This window comes from Cebus imitator, unplaced genomic scaffold (assembly GCF_001604975.1).
Source record: "Cebus imitator isolate Cc_AM_T3 unplaced genomic scaffold, Cebus_imitator-1.0 Scaffold298, whole genome shotgun sequence".
In the NCBI taxonomy this organism is placed as follows: Eukaryota; Metazoa; Chordata; class Mammalia; order Primates; family Cebidae; genus Cebus; species Cebus imitator.
In genome coordinates, this window is record NW_016107613.1 from 1,005,187 (window position 1) to 1,022,643 (window position 17,457).

Consider the following 17,457-nt stretch of genomic DNA (forward strand, 5'->3'; position numbering starts at 1 on the left):
AAATGGGAAAAAAAAAAAAAAAAGTAACTTCAGGAATAGATGCCAAGACTGTAGACCTGTAAGCAAGTCATAAGGTTGGAATGCAAAGAGAGGGTAAGTGAAAGAGCAATGGGTGAAAGCTCAGGAAATAAGTACTGGTGGGGAAGTGAAATGGCAAAGAGTGAAACATAACAGAACTGTGATTCCTTGTGTCTGTGAGATTCAAAGCAAAAACATTGGAATGTCAATGCCTAGCACTTGGTAAGCAAGCAATAAATGTTAAGTAGTTCTCAGTATTCATGATCTATCCTGATGTGCACTCTTAAAACCCAGAGCACTCAAATATTGACATTCCATTACCATATTTAGCTAGTACTGTTACAATTACTTTTCCTTTAAGGAAAGAAGAAACTGCCTAAAAATAAGACAGCTACTTCTCAAAATTAATCTATGTATATATGTCTCATAAGCAATATTTAGTACTTTTTCCTCAAATTGTAAACTATATATACATATATAGTACACATATATCACAGTAATATGGTATTATACACTAGTATATGCTATAGACATATAGTACTGTAATGTATAATATGAACTTGTATAAAATGTACATATATAATGTATGCAATTTATACATGTACATAATATGTATAAATATACCATTTAGTATATTATATGACACATATATAGTATAAGATATATTACATGTATAATAATCAGATGATATATATATTCTACTGCACTATTCTTCTGCAGCTTGATTTTGTAAATAACATTAACATTATGCTTTTAAAATTTATTCTTGTTGAGATGCATGCTATGATTCATTTATTTTTACTGCTGCTTCCAATTCCTCTGTATGAATATATCACAATGAGGCTTCAACTATATTGTTAATGTTTTACTCCCAAAACTGAGTTGGGCGTATGCAGGTTTTAACTAGATTATTCGTTAAGATTCTTTGTAAGTAGTAAATGTTTTCTAATAAAACTAAAAGAAAAAAGTTATCCAATATGCAGTTTTATTCAGTCTTCCATGCAGACAAAATCATGTACTGCTCAACCTTGTAGAGTCTACCTCGGACTTATCAGATTTATCTTGGGAGAGATTACATTAGCTAACTGCCTTGTGGTAGTCATTCTACAATATAAACACATAGCAAATCATCAAATCACATACCTTAAACATATACAATTTTATTTGTAAATTATATCCCAATAAGGCTGGAAAAATAAAATTTAATTAAAACATTATTGTGTGCTTCTGACATCATTGGAGCTGAGATGATGTGGAGCTTTATCTTAGGTGGTGAAGGCAGGGAAGGGTATTAAGCAGGCAAGGTAAACAAAACTGAAAATAAAGCAGATATTATCAAAGTTCTATAATAAATCATATCTAATACTGACTTTTTTTCTAACTAGTTATATTCTATTTTTCCTTCTTTTTCAATTTAAGTGAATTAGTTTCATATGTTTGTCTATATAAAAATATTTAATATTCTCAAATTGACATTCATTAGGGAATTCTTAAAGGATATATAAAGAGAAACAAATTTAATACTATAGTACTAAAATTTAAATAATGTTCATAAGATTATAAAAACACCACTTGGTTATAGAGAAACTATAAGATTAAATTCACCATATCTAATAAATGTACTTGTAATATTTCAGGCCAAATAACTTTAACAACAGGAGAGAAGAAAAGAAAAAGGACAAGAGTGACAAAGACATGTGAGAGAGAATTTAACAATGCTCCCACCAGATTTGCATCTGTCTAGCAGATGCATTTATTTGCTTGCCTCTTGTTAATATAATAAGGTGCCTGTGATTTTGGCCATTATTTGCCTGATTATTGTTTTGTTTTGCTTTGTTTCCTCAATTTGCTTCACAATGAAATATTTATTATCTTAATTTAATTTACATGATAATCTGTATGTTTTGGAATGATTCTTGATTCTGACATTTCCTTTCACCTGTATTCACAACTAGTGGCATACCAAAAATCTCCATCCACAAAGAGAGACAGTTCTTCCTCTTGCCCCAGAATGCTAGCCAAAAATTAACTTCAAAGAACAAAAAAGGAATCATTCTCTTTGGGTTTTATCTTAATAGAATTTTATATCACAGTCACATCTTAGTGTGATGAGATTTTCTGTAAAGCCTGATGCTCCACATTTTTAAAACACTCCTCTGAGAATGGTTTATGGGTATTGAACTGCACCTACAAATTTAATGGCTGTGTGTGTGTGTGTGTGTGTGTGTGCGTGTGCGTGTGCGTGTGTGTAAAAGCTAAATGTTTATGCTTTCAAAACAAGTCCTAGTATATCACAGAATGAACTCCTAACAATTACAAGAAATTTATTTTAGTTGTTATCTCTTCCTTTCCTGCAGGGATGATGAGTATGTTCTGTGGAGCACGAACAATTTCCTAGCTTATCTTCAGCCTTGTTTATGTTCCAAGCTAATATACATGGCAATGCAGATGTCTCTTTTCTTTGTTGGATTTAATAATTTACTCATAATATTTAATTAAAACTAGACACTACCTCAATGGATTTCGTCGCAAACTGTTCCCGTCTTCCCATTAACTTCAACAGGCATTTTTTAATGGCAGGAGGAAATACATGCAGCAGAAAAAAAAACTGAGGACACCATCCTAAATCACACAGCTTTGCTCAAAATTACAAGTCAAGAAATGATAAACACACAAAGATCGGAAGGCTGATTTTTGGCAATACCCATCAAAAAGTCTTAAAATGATGCATGTCCTTTCACACAGCAATTTCACTCCTGGAAATTTATTTTAAGGATATAAACCTAGATATACAGAAATATAACATGGGGGTATTCATTAGAGCCCTATTCATAGAAGTGAAGAATTTGAAATAACTAATGTCCAATGAAAGGGTCTTGGTTAAATAATTGTTTCTCTATAACTTGTATAATATAAAGCCAAAAATGTGTGTTGTAGAAAAACAGTTAATGACAAGTAGAAATGGCATAGAAACTACTAATTGTAAGATCTATGAGCGCTTATTCTCCTCTAAAAGAACTTTGGCTTTACTTGGAATAGCAAAAGTCCAGTTAAAACTAAAACACTAATCCTTTAACAATATGTAAGTGTTTGATGAGCTCCCAGGAGAACTTTTTTAAAGGAGGCACATGCAGATTCCATCCTAATCTCCTTTTGTCCCATTGCTCTTTTGGCTTGGAAAGCCTACTTTATGGCTAGAGTTATAGTAGCTCCTATGTGACCTACAGAATGTCAATAACATGTAAAAGATGATAAAGCAAAATGATAAAGAAGACCAGGTGCAGTGGCTCACACCTGTAATCCCAACACTTTGGGAGGCCAAGGCAGGTGGATCATTTGAGGTCAGGAATTTGAAGCCAGCCTGGGCAACATGGCAAAATGCCATCTCTACTAAAAACACAATAAATTAGCTGAGCATGGTGGAGCATGCCTATAGTCCCAACTACTAGGGAGGCTAAGGTGGGAGGGTAGCTTGAACCCAGGAGGCAAAAGTTGCAGTAAGCTAAGATCACACCAGAGAGTCTGTGAAGCCATCAGATATTTCATCAGGCATGAAATATCCACCTCTGGAAGTCTTTATGAAAGAAAAAACCTCCTAATTCAAGCAAGTGTTATTATATCTCTGTTAATTGAATAAAATTAAATAAAATTTTGAACTGACATAACAGACTACACCAAAAAGTAAAAACAGAATTCATTTTCTGTAAAAAGTATATATGCACATATATGTATTACTGTATACATATATGTCTGTGTATATATTTTATATACACACTAAAAATGGTAGGATTTATATCAAAATGTTGATAGTGGTTAAAGAAACTATAAATAACTTTTTATTTCATAATTTTTATTATATAGAAGATATCCTATAGTGAAAAGTATCTATAAAACACAGATAATATATAAAATATAACCTTTAAAGTTGAAAATAATAGGGTTTTTTAATCCTTATTGAGTTTATCAAAGAAATCACTATCAGTAAATCCAAAGTCTGATCAGCCTGTTTGCATGTGTAAAAAACAAAAAGTTTGCATTAAAATTAATATAAGAAAATACTAGAATAACTATTAGCTTAGAGAACAGGAAAACTAGAAAAGAGAATTTATGCAAAGTGGGCTAAGGGTTGGATAGTAAACCACAGTCCTACTAACTTCTATAGTAAGTGCTCTGGATGGGAGGAATGCTAGGGAACAAGAATCTCCAGGCAGCACTGGTGACTTATTTGTTTAGGGGAATGAGTTCAGTTACCTGCTCAGACAGAAGAGCACGTACTATGGTTTGAAGAGTTCTCTAGAATAGAACTCTAAGAAATAAATTTCTGTTGTTTATAAATTACCCAATCTCAGATATTTCGTTACAGTAGCAATGAACAGACTATGACAACATGCTAACAGTAAACGGCTATTGTTGCAGCTGTCTTGGGACTGTCAATACAAAACAAGGAAAATATTCTGGTTGACTATAAAATATCTGTTATAAGTCTGTCTTCCTTTTCAGCTCTTTTTCAAACATACTACTGTGATATAAATTTCTATGACCAAACTTTGCAAGTTCTCATCTTCTTGGTGTGAAAAATTTAAACAGAGAACCTCCATTATCTGACTGAATCTATCTCTAGTACTAGAAATATACTAATATAGACCTGTTTTATAACACAGAGAAAAATGTAAAAAGTACTGTATGTTTAAAATAAAAAATTCACAAGTAGAGCTCTGGTTTCAAAATAGAAGCATGGAAGCAAGCTAGTTTCACTTCCCCCACAAAGAAAATAAAAAAACAGCATTGAGATTATCACCAGCAACATCAAAGAATACAAAGATGAGAACGGGACAGTTACCAGGGCCAGAGAGAAATGAAAAACTCAAAGCAGATGGTAAGAGAATCAGACTTCCATGTCTGCAACACCTATCCCCTCAATCTGCCCAGCATCATGAAAAATTTCTTTCTAACTCATAATGTATACACTAGAAAAAGTGAGGTTGAGGTAGACAACCAGCTTCCTTGTCATCTCAGGTTCCTGTATTAGTCCATTCTTACACTGCTATAAAGAAATACCTGAGAATGAGTAATTTATAAAGAAAAGAGGTTTAATTTAAAGGCTCATAGTTCCACAGGCTATAGAGGAAACATGGCTAGGGAGATTTCAGGAAACTTACATTGCAGAAGACAAAAAGGAAGTAAGCACATCTTACATGGCTACAGAACGAAAAATACAGAGGGGAGGAAGGTGCTACACACTTTTAAACAGCTCTCCCCGCCCCACCCCGATCTAATCACCTCCTAGTAGGCCCCACCTCCAACTGGGGATTACAATTGAATATGAGATTTGGGTGGGGCCCCGATCCAAACCATATCAGTTTTCTGGTAAGAGACCTGGTCCTGACTCAGCCCATGAGAAGCATCATGAGTGTCTGAAGGGAGACATATTTCTGAGGACAGGCAGAGAGAAAGGGGGGAAAATGGAACTACCATCTCCAGCCCTGGAAACTCTGCTGTATAACCCAGACAAAGGAGATGCCATATCAGAATGGTTGGCAACACACTGTTGTTAGGTATGTTCCACAAGTATCCTGATCATGAATCCCTAGGCCAGCCTTCCCACAATACCAAAATATCCCCTTTGGAATATCCTTTATTTGGGATGGAAAGGACTGGGATCATTTACTAGAGCCAAGGCTATCTAATGCCAAAGAGGAGGCAGTGACCTAGCAGAAAATAAAAAAGAAAGACATCAACAGATAAATTTAAAGAATCTCTAAGCCAACATATCCAGCTAAAAACAAAATAAGCCAGACAGAGAAAATTGAAATAAATAACTAATTATTCAATGCAAAGGCATAGACATACATCCACATGAAACATCAGCTAATAGGAAATTATGACCTTCGTTGACAAAGCAAGGAACCAGTGACTCCCTGAGACGACAATGCTATGTGAACTCTCTAACCAAGAATTCAAAATAGCGGTTTTAAGATTACACGATGATCTCTAAGTTAACACAGAAAAGTAATTCAGAAACTTGTCGGAAAAACCTAATAAAACTTAGAAATACATTGCTGAACTGAAATATTTATTAGAGCCTTTCAGCAGAAGAATGCATCAAGCTGAGGAAAGAATTAGCAAACTTGAAGATAAGCTATTTAAAAATATACAATCAAAAGAGAAAATAAAAGAATAAAAGAAATGAAGATGATCTACAAGACATAAAAAATTGCCAAAACTAGGAACCACTGGTGTTGAAGAGAGAACAGAACAAGAACAAGGCATAGAAAGTTTATTCAAAGAAATACTAACAGAAAACTTTCCAAAATGTGAGAAAGATATAAACATTCATGCATAGGAAATTTAAAGAACACCAAACATATTCTACCCAAGTAAGGCCATCTCCAGGTGAATAATAAACAAATCCTCTAAGGTCAAGGACAAAGAGAAGATCCTAAAGGAAGCAAGAGAAAGAAAAAACAAATAACATACATAGGAGCTCCAATTTCATCTAGAAACGGACTTCTCAACAGAAACCATAGACTCTAGGAGGGAATGAAACAACATTTTAAAGTGCTGAGTGAAAAAAACTCTATCCAAGACTGCTGTATCAGGAAAAGTTATCCTTCAAATATGAAAGAGAGATAAAGCACTTTCCAGACAAAAGCTGATAGAATTCACCACCACCGGAGACATCTTACAAAAAAAAAAAGACCACAAAAATGCAAAAAAGAAAATATTTGAATGTATAAAACACACTGGTAAAATTAAATATGTAGATAACAGCTGAATACTTTAATGCTGCAATTGCAGTGTGCAGTTTACTCACAACCCTAGTATGAAGCCTGAAAGATAAATCTTCAAAACAATAATAGCTACTGTAACCTGTTAGGAGACAGGCAATATAAATATATGTAAATTGAGATAACAAAAATTCCAAATGTGGGGGATGAAGTTAAAGTATACAGATTTTATAGTTTTTTCTTTGTTACTATGATAGTGATGTAAGACAAGTTGTTATTTTTTAAAATAATATGTCAGTAAAATGTTTTTTGTAAGCCTCACAATAGCAAACTACAGAAACCTGTAACAGATACACTAAAAACAAAAAGCAAAGAATTGAAACTTTATAGCAGAGAAAATGACTTCATCATAAAGGAGACAGTAAGAAAGAAAACATACAAATGAGGAATTACACAAGAATAGAAAAATAAGCAACAAAGTGGCAGAAGTCCTTACTTATAAAAACACTTCATATGATATGTGAGCTCTCTAACAGAGAATTCAAAAAAGCAGTTTTCAAGATACTCAGTGATCTCTAAGCTAACACAGAAAAGTAATTCAGAAACTTGTCAGAAACATTGATTCATCATGACAGAGTAGGGATTATCCCTGGAATGAATGGTTAAACATATGCAAATCAATCAATGCAATACATCATATCAACAGAACAAAAGACAAAAACCATGTGATAATTTCAACTGAGGCTGGAAAAGCACATGATAAAAATCAACATCTCTTAATAATAAAAACTCTCAAAAAACTGGGTGTGGAAGGAACATACCTCAACATAATAAAAACCATATATGACAAAGTTACAGCTCAGATCAAACCGAATGGGGAAAAAAACTGAAAGCCTTTTCTCTGAGATCTGAAACACGATAGAGGTGTCCACTGTCACCAGTGTTATTCAGAATAGTACTGGAAGTCTTAGCTAAAGGAATCAGACAAGAGAAACATACAAAGAGCACTGAAGTTGGAAAAAAAAGAAATAAGTCAAATTAATCTTGTTGCTGATAATATGACCTTATATTTGGAAACACCTAAAGACATCACAAGAAAACTATTAGAACTGGTAAACAAATTTGATAAAGTTGTAAACAAATTTGATAAATCTGATAAAAAATCAACATGCAAAAACAAGTAGCATTTCTATATGCAGACAGTGAACAATTTGAAAATAATTTTAAATCCCATTTATAATAGCAACAAATAAAATTAAATGCATAAGAATTAACCAAAGAAGTTAAAGATCTCTATAATAAAAACTATAAAAACCTAATGAAAGAAATGAATAGCACACCAAAAAATGAAACGAGATTCCATGTTCATGAATTGAAAGAATCTATATAGTTGCTCATATCAGCCACTAATGATCTTTAGAATTTCTGCTGTATCAGTTTCAGTGTCTCCTTTTTCATTTCTGACTTTATTTGGATTGTCTCTCTTTTTTTCTTACATGGCTTAAAGGTTTATCAATTTTGTTTAACCTTTCAAAAAAAACCAACTTTTTATTTCATTGATATTTTGTATTTTAACATTTCAATCTTATTATTCCTCTGATATTTATTGTTTTTCCTACTAGTTTTGGGTTTGTTTTGCTCTTGTTTTCTGGTTCTCTAAGATGCATCATAAAAATTTTTATTTGAAGATTCTTCTCTTTTTTGATATAGGCACTTACACAGCTATAAACTTTTGATTATAGCACTACTTTTGCTGTATCCCATAGGTTTTGGTATGCTGTGGTTCCATAATCATTTGTTTCAAGAAATTTTTCAGTTTCCTTCTTAATTTCTTCATTGATTCACTGGTCATTCAGGAGCACATTTTTTAATTTGTACAGTTTCCAAAATTTTCTTATTAATTTCTTTTTATTTCATTGTGGTCAGAAAAGATGTCTGAAATAATTTCAATTATTTTGAATATTTTAAGACTTGTTCTGTGACTTAGTACCTGGTCTGTCCTTGAGAATGGCCCATGTGATGAAGAAAATAATATGTATTCTGCAGCTCTTGGTTGAAATGGTCTGTAAATGTATTATAGATTCCTTTTGTTTATAGTGCTGAACAACTATGACGTTTCTTTTTTTGATTTTCTGTCTGGAAGATCTCTCTGATGCCAAAATTGGGGTGTTCAAATCTCCAGATTTTATTTTGTTGGTGCCTATCTCTCATTTAGTGCTCATATTTTCTTCATATGTCTGGGTGTTCTATAGTTGGGTACATATATATTTACTATCAACATATCCTCTTGCTGAATTAACCCCTTTATTATTATAAATTGTATTAGTCCATTTTCATATTGCTATATAGCTACTACCTGAGACTGGGTAATTTATAAAGAAAAGAGATTTAATTGTCTCACAGTTCCGCATGGCTGAGGAGGCCTCAAGAAACTTAAAATCAGAGCATAGAAGGCAAAATCGTAAAAGGCAAAAGGGGAGCAAGTCATGTCTTACATGGTGGCAGGAGAGAGAGAGAGAGAGAGAACGCTAGCACAAAGGGAAAATGCTACTTTTAAACCATCAGATCTCATGAGAACTCACTCACTATCATACGAACGGCAAGGGGGAAATCCACCCCCATGGTCCAATCAATCATCTCCCAGCAAGCCCCTCCCCTGATACAGGGGATTACAATTAAACATGAGATTTGGGTGAGGACACAGAGCCAAATCATATCATATAACAACTTTCTTTTTCTCTTCTTATAGTTTTTGTCTTGAAATCTATATATTTTGTCTAATATAAGTATAGTGACTTCTCTCTTTTTTGGTTTCCATTGGTGTGGAATATCTTTTTCTATCCCTTTATTTTTAGTCTATGTGTGTCTTTATAGGGAAGTGTATTTCTTGTAGGCAACAGGTCAATGGGTCTTGTTTTTTCTTCCATTCGGTCATTCTATGTATTTTGATTGGAAAGTTTAGTCCATTTATATTCAATGTTGTTATTGATGAGTAAGGACTTACTCATCCCATTTTTTTTTCTAGTTGTTTTGTGGTCTTCCTTCTTGCTTTCATTCCTGTCTTCCTTCAGTGAAGATGATTTTCTTTGGTAATGGGATTCAGTTTCTTGCTTTTGTGGGTGTGTGTATCCATTGTATGTTTTTTCGTCTGAGATTACCCTAAGGCTTGCAAATACTATCTTATAACCCATTACTTTAACCTGATGACAAAACTATTTCTATAAATAAGCTAGCACACAAAAAAACTAATCAAAACTATACACCTTAAGTTAGTCCCTCTGCTTTTAAACATTTTGTTGTTTTTATTTATATTTTATTGTAATGAATATAGCTGAAAATGAAAATGTTGTAGTATTTTTGATTGATTAATTGTTTAGTCTTTCTGCTTAGGATAAGAGTAGTTTACATAGCACAGTTACAGTGTTATAAAATCCTGTGCTTTTCTGTAAGTGTTCAGGTGATTACTTATTGCTCATTAATATCCTTTTCTTTCTGATTGAATTGCTCCTTTTAGCACTTTTTGTTAGATGGGTTCAGTATTAATAACATTTCTCAGCTTTTGTTTGGGAAAATTTTTATTTCTCCTTCATATGGGAAGGATATTTCTTTTCCAGATATACTATTCTAGGGTAAACGTTGTTTTTCTTCAGCACTTTAAATATGTCATGCCACTCTCTCCTAGATTGTAAAATTTCCACTGAGAAGTCTGATGTCAGATGAACTGAAGCTCCATGGTATGCTATTTGTTTCTATTCTCTTGCTTCTTTTAAAATCCTTTCTTTATCCTTAACCTTTAGGAGTTTAATTATTAAATGCCCTGAGGTAGTCTTCCTTGTGTTAAATCTGCTTTGTGTTCTATAAACTTCTTGTACTTGTATATTAATATCTTTCTTTAGATTGGGAAGTTCTCTGTTATTATCCCTTTGAATAAACTTTCTACCCACATCTCTTTATCTTCTCTTTAAGGCCAATAGCACTTAGATTTGCCCTTTAGGGGCTATTCCCTAGGTCCTGCAGGTGTGCTTCATTGATTTTTTTATTATTTCTTTTGTGTCCTCTGACTGTGTATTTTCAAATAGCCTGTCTTCCAGCTCACAATTCTTTCTTCTGCTTGATCCATTCTGCTATTAATGGACTCTGATGCATTCGTAAGCACACCAATTGCATTTTTTAGCTCCAGGATTTCTGCTTGATTCTTTTCAACTATTTTAATCTCTTTGTTAAATTTATCTGATAGCATTCTAAATTTCTTCTCTGTGTTATCTTGAATTTCTTTTAGTTACCTCAATACAGTTACTTTGGAATTCTTTCTCTGAAAGGTCACATATTTCTATTTCTCCAGGATTGGTCCCTAGTGCCTTATTTAGGGTTCATTTGTTGAGGTCATGTTTTCCTGGATTGTGTTGATGCCAGTAGATGTTCTTCATTGTCTGGGCATTAAGGTTAGGTTTTCATAGTAGTCTTAGCTCTTTGGGTTTATTTGTAGTCAACCTGCTTGGAAAGGCTTTTCAGACATTTGAAAAGACATAGGTCTTATGATCTAAACTGTTTCTGCTTCAGGGGACATCCCAAACCCAGTAACACTGTGGTTCTTCAAGACCCATAGAAGTAACGTATAATGGTCTTGGACAAGATACGGGAGAATTCTGTGGACTTCCAGGCAAAAACTTTTGTTCCTTTTCCTTACTTTCTCCCAAACATACAGAGTCTCTTTATCCTGAGTCACCAAAAACTAGTGGGAGGCAAGGAGTAATAATACAAGAACTACTGTGGTTACCACCACTATGAATGTGATGGGTTGCACCTGAAGCCAGCACAACACTCGGTCTTGCCCACAGCCTGCTGTAACCACTCTTTGGCTACTGCCTATGTTCCTTCGAGCCCTGATACTCTTCAATCAGCAGGTGATACAGCCCATTAGGTTCTTGGGGTTGTTTTACAGGCACAGGCTAGGGATGTGGCAAGGCAGGGTGGTCTTGGGAAATGCAACATTTGGGCAGGAAAACAGAAATGCCTGTCCTCACCTAGATCCATGGGTACAGGCCCAGGGGTGGAGCCCTTGCCAGGGACCACATCCTTCTCTTCCCAGAACTTCCTTACCCCACTCCCATATCAATATCATTTCTGGTATTTTGCTATGGAGTTAAAATACTTAAGTTTAAATTTTTAAATAATTTGATTATATCAACAACTGGAAGCCACCATTTACTTAACCAGGCAGCATTCACACAATAGAAGAATAAGGGATAATTTTAAATGGTTGCATAAAAATTATTTAAATACAATAGAAAATGAGTTAAAAAGCAGTATATAGTATTACAATTCCATTTGGAATTTATAACAATTCAAATAATTAACTATGATTATTCCGATTACAGATTATTTTAATTTCCAGTGGCTTTTCTAGTCTTCAATACTTATCATTAAAATATGTTACCTTGAAAATAATTTTAAATAAAATAATATAGCAAGGAAAAAATATTGAGGGAAAGCAAAGCTTCTATCTCATTTCTCCCTTTTTAAAATTTAATCTAGTTTATGGGAGTTAATAGTGTAATTTCCCAAGTTAGCATTAATGAATTTGCACTAAAAGTTATGGTAATTATTTACCTTAAATTTTGATGACTGTCACCCTTTATCCTTAGTAATAAAAGCACAACCAATCAAAAGTTATGCTTTCAAGCTGCTTGTATAATATCCAGAAATATATGTATTCATTTTTCTTTGAAAAATTTTGCATTGCTTCTTCTAGTCCTCAGGTATAAATCAGTGTCTTTCTCGAGTGAAACACAAAGGAAAAGAGAACACCTTGATGGATGTTATCTTACCCAGCTACATATTTTATTTTATTCCTCATCTTTGCATCGTTTCATTGCAAACTGTGTGCATATTTTTTTCATGTCTGTCATTACAGAGATGTATAAGTTACTTTCACCTTCCATAATTTTGCTAGCATTTTAATTACCCATCGCCATCTGCCTACAAGTTAAAGAAATGGTTTAAGACTAGAATATAATAAAAGAGGAGCTCATGTAATACATACCTCCCCAACACATTTACTCTCACTTTTGACAAATCTATGGGGTTCTATAGGTGTTTCACTTTGCTTACTTTTGACAGATTTACTACATACATGTACAATGATTTGTGCTTATCATTCTCTAAAGAAGTCTAAAACATACAAAAGTAAGATTGTGCTACAAAATTTCCCCTAAAGTTATGTGAAGCTGGGTAACCCAGGCTGCATTCTAATGCCTTGCAGATAATGAATTCTCATTTTATTCATCAATTCAAATGATATGATGTGGCATCCTAGCAGAGTGCAGTTTTTCTAACACTATCAAGCTATGTTCATCAAAAGATATGGAAAAACATATTGCAGACAGCTGGTCACAATTTCAAGAAATAGGGGTAGAGGTAGTACTGGCATAAAGGAGAAAAAGAATCTACGAGGTCAAGCAACATTTTCCAAATACAGATTACATATCAATGCCTTTGGTTCTCATTCATTTAACCTCCTTATTCCCATTCGTCCAAGTAAAGCATGTTAAAGTCCTCTAAACCATAAATCTCTTAATAACTTGCCCAGGGAAATGTTGATCTTCCTCTAATGCCGCCAAATTATAGCTTGTTTGCAATGATTAGTAGTTCCCATCTAAACTCCGGAGGGAAGGAATTGTAGAGTGAAGAGGATATGTTTTTATTTCCTCTGATCTAAGCCAGAGGAGGCTAACCCAGGGATACACTTGATATGTTTGCTTTGTCCACACTGTGATTTATTTAACATCGAAATAGTTTCTAAAATAGAAAAATTAGGAGAGTCACATAAATATTGAGATTTCTGGCTGCTATTAAAATATCAAAGAACAAGACACAGTAAGCACAGCAACAGTATTCAGAATTTGATTGTCTTTGGAAGGGCAGTTTGCTACAGCCTCCACTGGGTTTCTGTCACTACCTCTGTTATCTCTTTGGCCACATTATGTATTAAGGTTTTAGCATTTAGCACTGGTTAGAAACATGGTTAGAAGCGAGATGTTATATAGGTGAGCACAATGTCCAAATACTACCTAAGAAAATTTGTTTTCTCCTTTTTACTTGAATTATTTATTTATTTAGAAATTACTTTTTTTTATTTAAGGGGTACAAGTGCAGTTGTCGTACAAGAATATATGGCATAGTGGTGAAATATGGGCTTTTAGTGGACCCATCACCTGAGTAGTATATATTGTACCAAATAGGTTGTAGTTCATCCCTCACCCCCTCCCACCCCTGCCACCATTTGGAATCTCCAATGTCTATTATTCCACTATGTATGGCCATGTGCACTCATTGTTTAGTTTCCATTTAGAAGAACATGTGCTTTTTTATTTTCTGTCTCTTCATTTCACTAAAAATAAAGATATACATACATACACACACACTACATTTTTATCATCTATTGATGGACACAGATTTTCCATAACTTTGTTATTATGAATACTGCTGCAATAAACACACAAGTGCAGGTACCTTTTTAATGTAATGATTTATTTTTCCTTGGTATACATCCAGTAGTGCAATTGCTAGATAGAAGAGTAATTGCATTTTTTGTTCTTTGAGAAATCCCCATATTCCTTTCCATGAAGGCTGTACTTATATTTTCACAAACAGCGTATAAGAATTTTCTCAGCATCCATATCAACATCCTTTTGTTTTGACTTTTTAATAATACCCATTCTGACTGGCGTAAAATGGTATCTCATTGTAGTTTTAATTTGCATTTCTCTGATGATTAGTGATGTTAAGCATTTTTTTATGTTTGTTGGCTGTCTGTATATCTTCTTTTGAAAATATATGATCATGTTATTTGTCCAATTTTTAATGGGGTTATTTTTCTCTTGTTGAGTTATAGGAGTTCCTTATAAAACTTGGATATTAGCTCTTCATTGGATGCATCATTTTGTAAATAGTTTCTTCACTTCTGTAGGTAATGTGATACCTCCAGATTAATTCTTTTTGCTTAGCATTGCTGTGGCATTTGAGCTCTTCATTCTCACAACATATTTCCATTTTCCTTCATATTTACTAACACTAAATACATCAATCTGCTTACATGTGAAGAAGAACCCACTGTTTCCATTTGTATCTTTTTTTCCCAATGATGTTAAACATTCTTTCCTATGCTAACTCTTTTTAAAAAAAAATTTATTCATCTTGAATTGGATGTTCATATCCTTTGCCCTTTTTCCTATTGTGATATCTTTTTCTTACTGACTTATAAACCTTTTTATAAATCAACTCATTACTGGACATGTACATTGTATATTCAGCATAACGTGGTTTATGGTTATTTTTGAGGTACAGAAGTTTCAATTTATATAATAGTCTAGTAAATAAATCATGCTCTTTATGATTTCTGTTTTGACATCAGGCTCTTTTTAACTTTCTTATGTTTTTTTAATGTTTTCGTAGCTTTTATGGTCATTTTGGGTAAATATTTTTGAGAAAGAATGTATTTTTGTCCAGTGGAAGAGTTTTATGAAAACCTAAATATCTCTTCTTAATTTGGTAACCAATTGACATATACTACCAGGAAACTGACAGATTATCAAGTTATCAGATTTTTTCTTAGGTACAGACTGGATGGATAATGCCTGTGGTTTGAGGACACAATGAACTTTCTAATAATTCATCAGACTTCAAATTGATCTTTCAGTGTTCAAAATTTTAAAATCCATAAAGACAGATGGTAGATTACTGGCTACCTATGGTTGAAAAAGACAGATGGCTGCACAACCCTGAATATACTAAAAACAACTGAATCTTATATTTCAAAAGGCTCGATTTTATGGTATGTGAATTACATATCAATACCTATGTGAGTTTGAAAATTTATCTTTCAGGACCAGATATAATTGAAGTTCTCAGACATCCTATCACAGAATGTCAGTATAAAACATTCACTGCTTTATATGCAAACAGATCAGAAAGCACCCTATCTGCAGTCAGAAGAAAGAAAAAATGCCTAAGAAGAAGTAAGTGTAGTATATTCATTTCTTCCTCCTAAACTTTCTGTTCAAAAATGTAATTTGCTCCAGAAGGAACAATTAAAAAAAGTAAGAGATGCTGGGATATACTTCTATCTATAGCCTGGAATTCTCATTTGAAATTTAGACTTGAGAAATGGGAAATTTTTTCAACTAAAATCCCAGTTTCCAAATTGATGTAATAGAATATAACTAATACCCTATTTTGATGCTTTTCAATTATACTGTGTAACAAAATCATTTTGGGAGCTTTCAGAGAGTGCCCATACCAAGAGTCCAGCCTCAAATATTTTGATTCAACCCAACCACACAGGGACCTGAGAATCAGTTTTTGTAATTCAAACAGGCATTTAAGATTGACAACCATTGAATTAATGTCTTCTTCTGTGTTTGTGGTTATTTACCTAATAGAATTGTATTTACTTTTCTTTCTGTCATCATCATACTAGCTAGTGGTATCTCTATCTCAATATTTCACGTGTTCTTGGCACAGCACAACCAGTTTCATTGGAAAATTGTTAGAATTTCATTGCTTGGTCCCCACCCCAGATCTGCTAAATGACGAACTCTGGGAGTGAATCAAATCATATATGTATAGTCAGGCACTACATAACATTTCAGTTCACAATGGTTCACATATATGATGGTGGACCCATAAGGTTATAATGAAGGTGAAAATTACCTATTACCTAGTGATGTCATGGCCATGGTAATGTTGTAGCACAACATATTACCTTTTCTATGTTTAGATATGTTTATATACACAAGATTTTACCATTTTGTTACAATTGCCTACAGTGTTTAGTACAATAATGTGTTGTACAGGTTTGTACCCTAAGATTAACAGGCTATACCATATAGGCTAGGTGTGTAGTAGGCTAAACAATTTAGGTTTGTCTAAGCGCACTCTATGATGTCCATAGAACAAAGAAATAACCTGACACATTTGTCAGAACGTGTTGCCATCATTAAGCAACTCATGACTTTATTTATACAGCGACAGATATTTAATCTTAGTTCATCATCTATGTTATACTTAAAGCTCTATGTTTCTTTCCATGTGTCTCTTAATGCTCCCTTTGTTTTCTATATCTTGATATTTGGTTTCTATTTTATTTATTTTATGTGTAGTTCAGGTGTTTCTTCTGATAACTTGGAAGGTTTTTTTGCCCATGTGTTGTTGTTCTGATGATTATTTTGATAACTTTTAGTAATACATCTAACCCTATTTCTCAGTTTTCTATCTTTACACATTACCTAATGGTTTTCTGTAAGAAATTATGAGCAAATTAACACCCATACTTCCTCTACACTTCCTCCATACCCTCTCAATTTTAGTTTGTTATATTGTGATTTTTCATTTATTTTTATATTAATTGCAAGCTCAAAAAAAGTCTTTTTACTATTTGGAATTCATGCTTCATTTTTCCTACAGGAAATAGGAATGCAAATGTTCAATATGGTCTAGAAAAGAAAGTGTCATTTCTTTAGTGTACAAATTTTGAAATATATTGAATCAATGAGCCTTTTAATTATATTGTGGATACCTTCCACATGTTAATTTTTTTCTTTCTAATGTTTCAGAGATTGAAATCCATGCTTTAAAATCCCCTATTATTGCTATTTTCTTTCTATTTCTTCTTGACCTAAGTGTAGAAAGTACATTAGAATATTTTTAAATT

The 17,457-nt window shown here is 33.3% G+C and overlaps 1 long non-coding RNA gene across 1 annotated transcript in view; it reads right to left on the bottom strand.

The window, feature by feature from the left end:
* Nucleotides 1-17,457, bottom strand: part of LOC119467514 — a 233,114-nt gene that overhangs the window by 30,552 nt on the left and 185,105 nt on the right. The window lies entirely within an intron of this gene.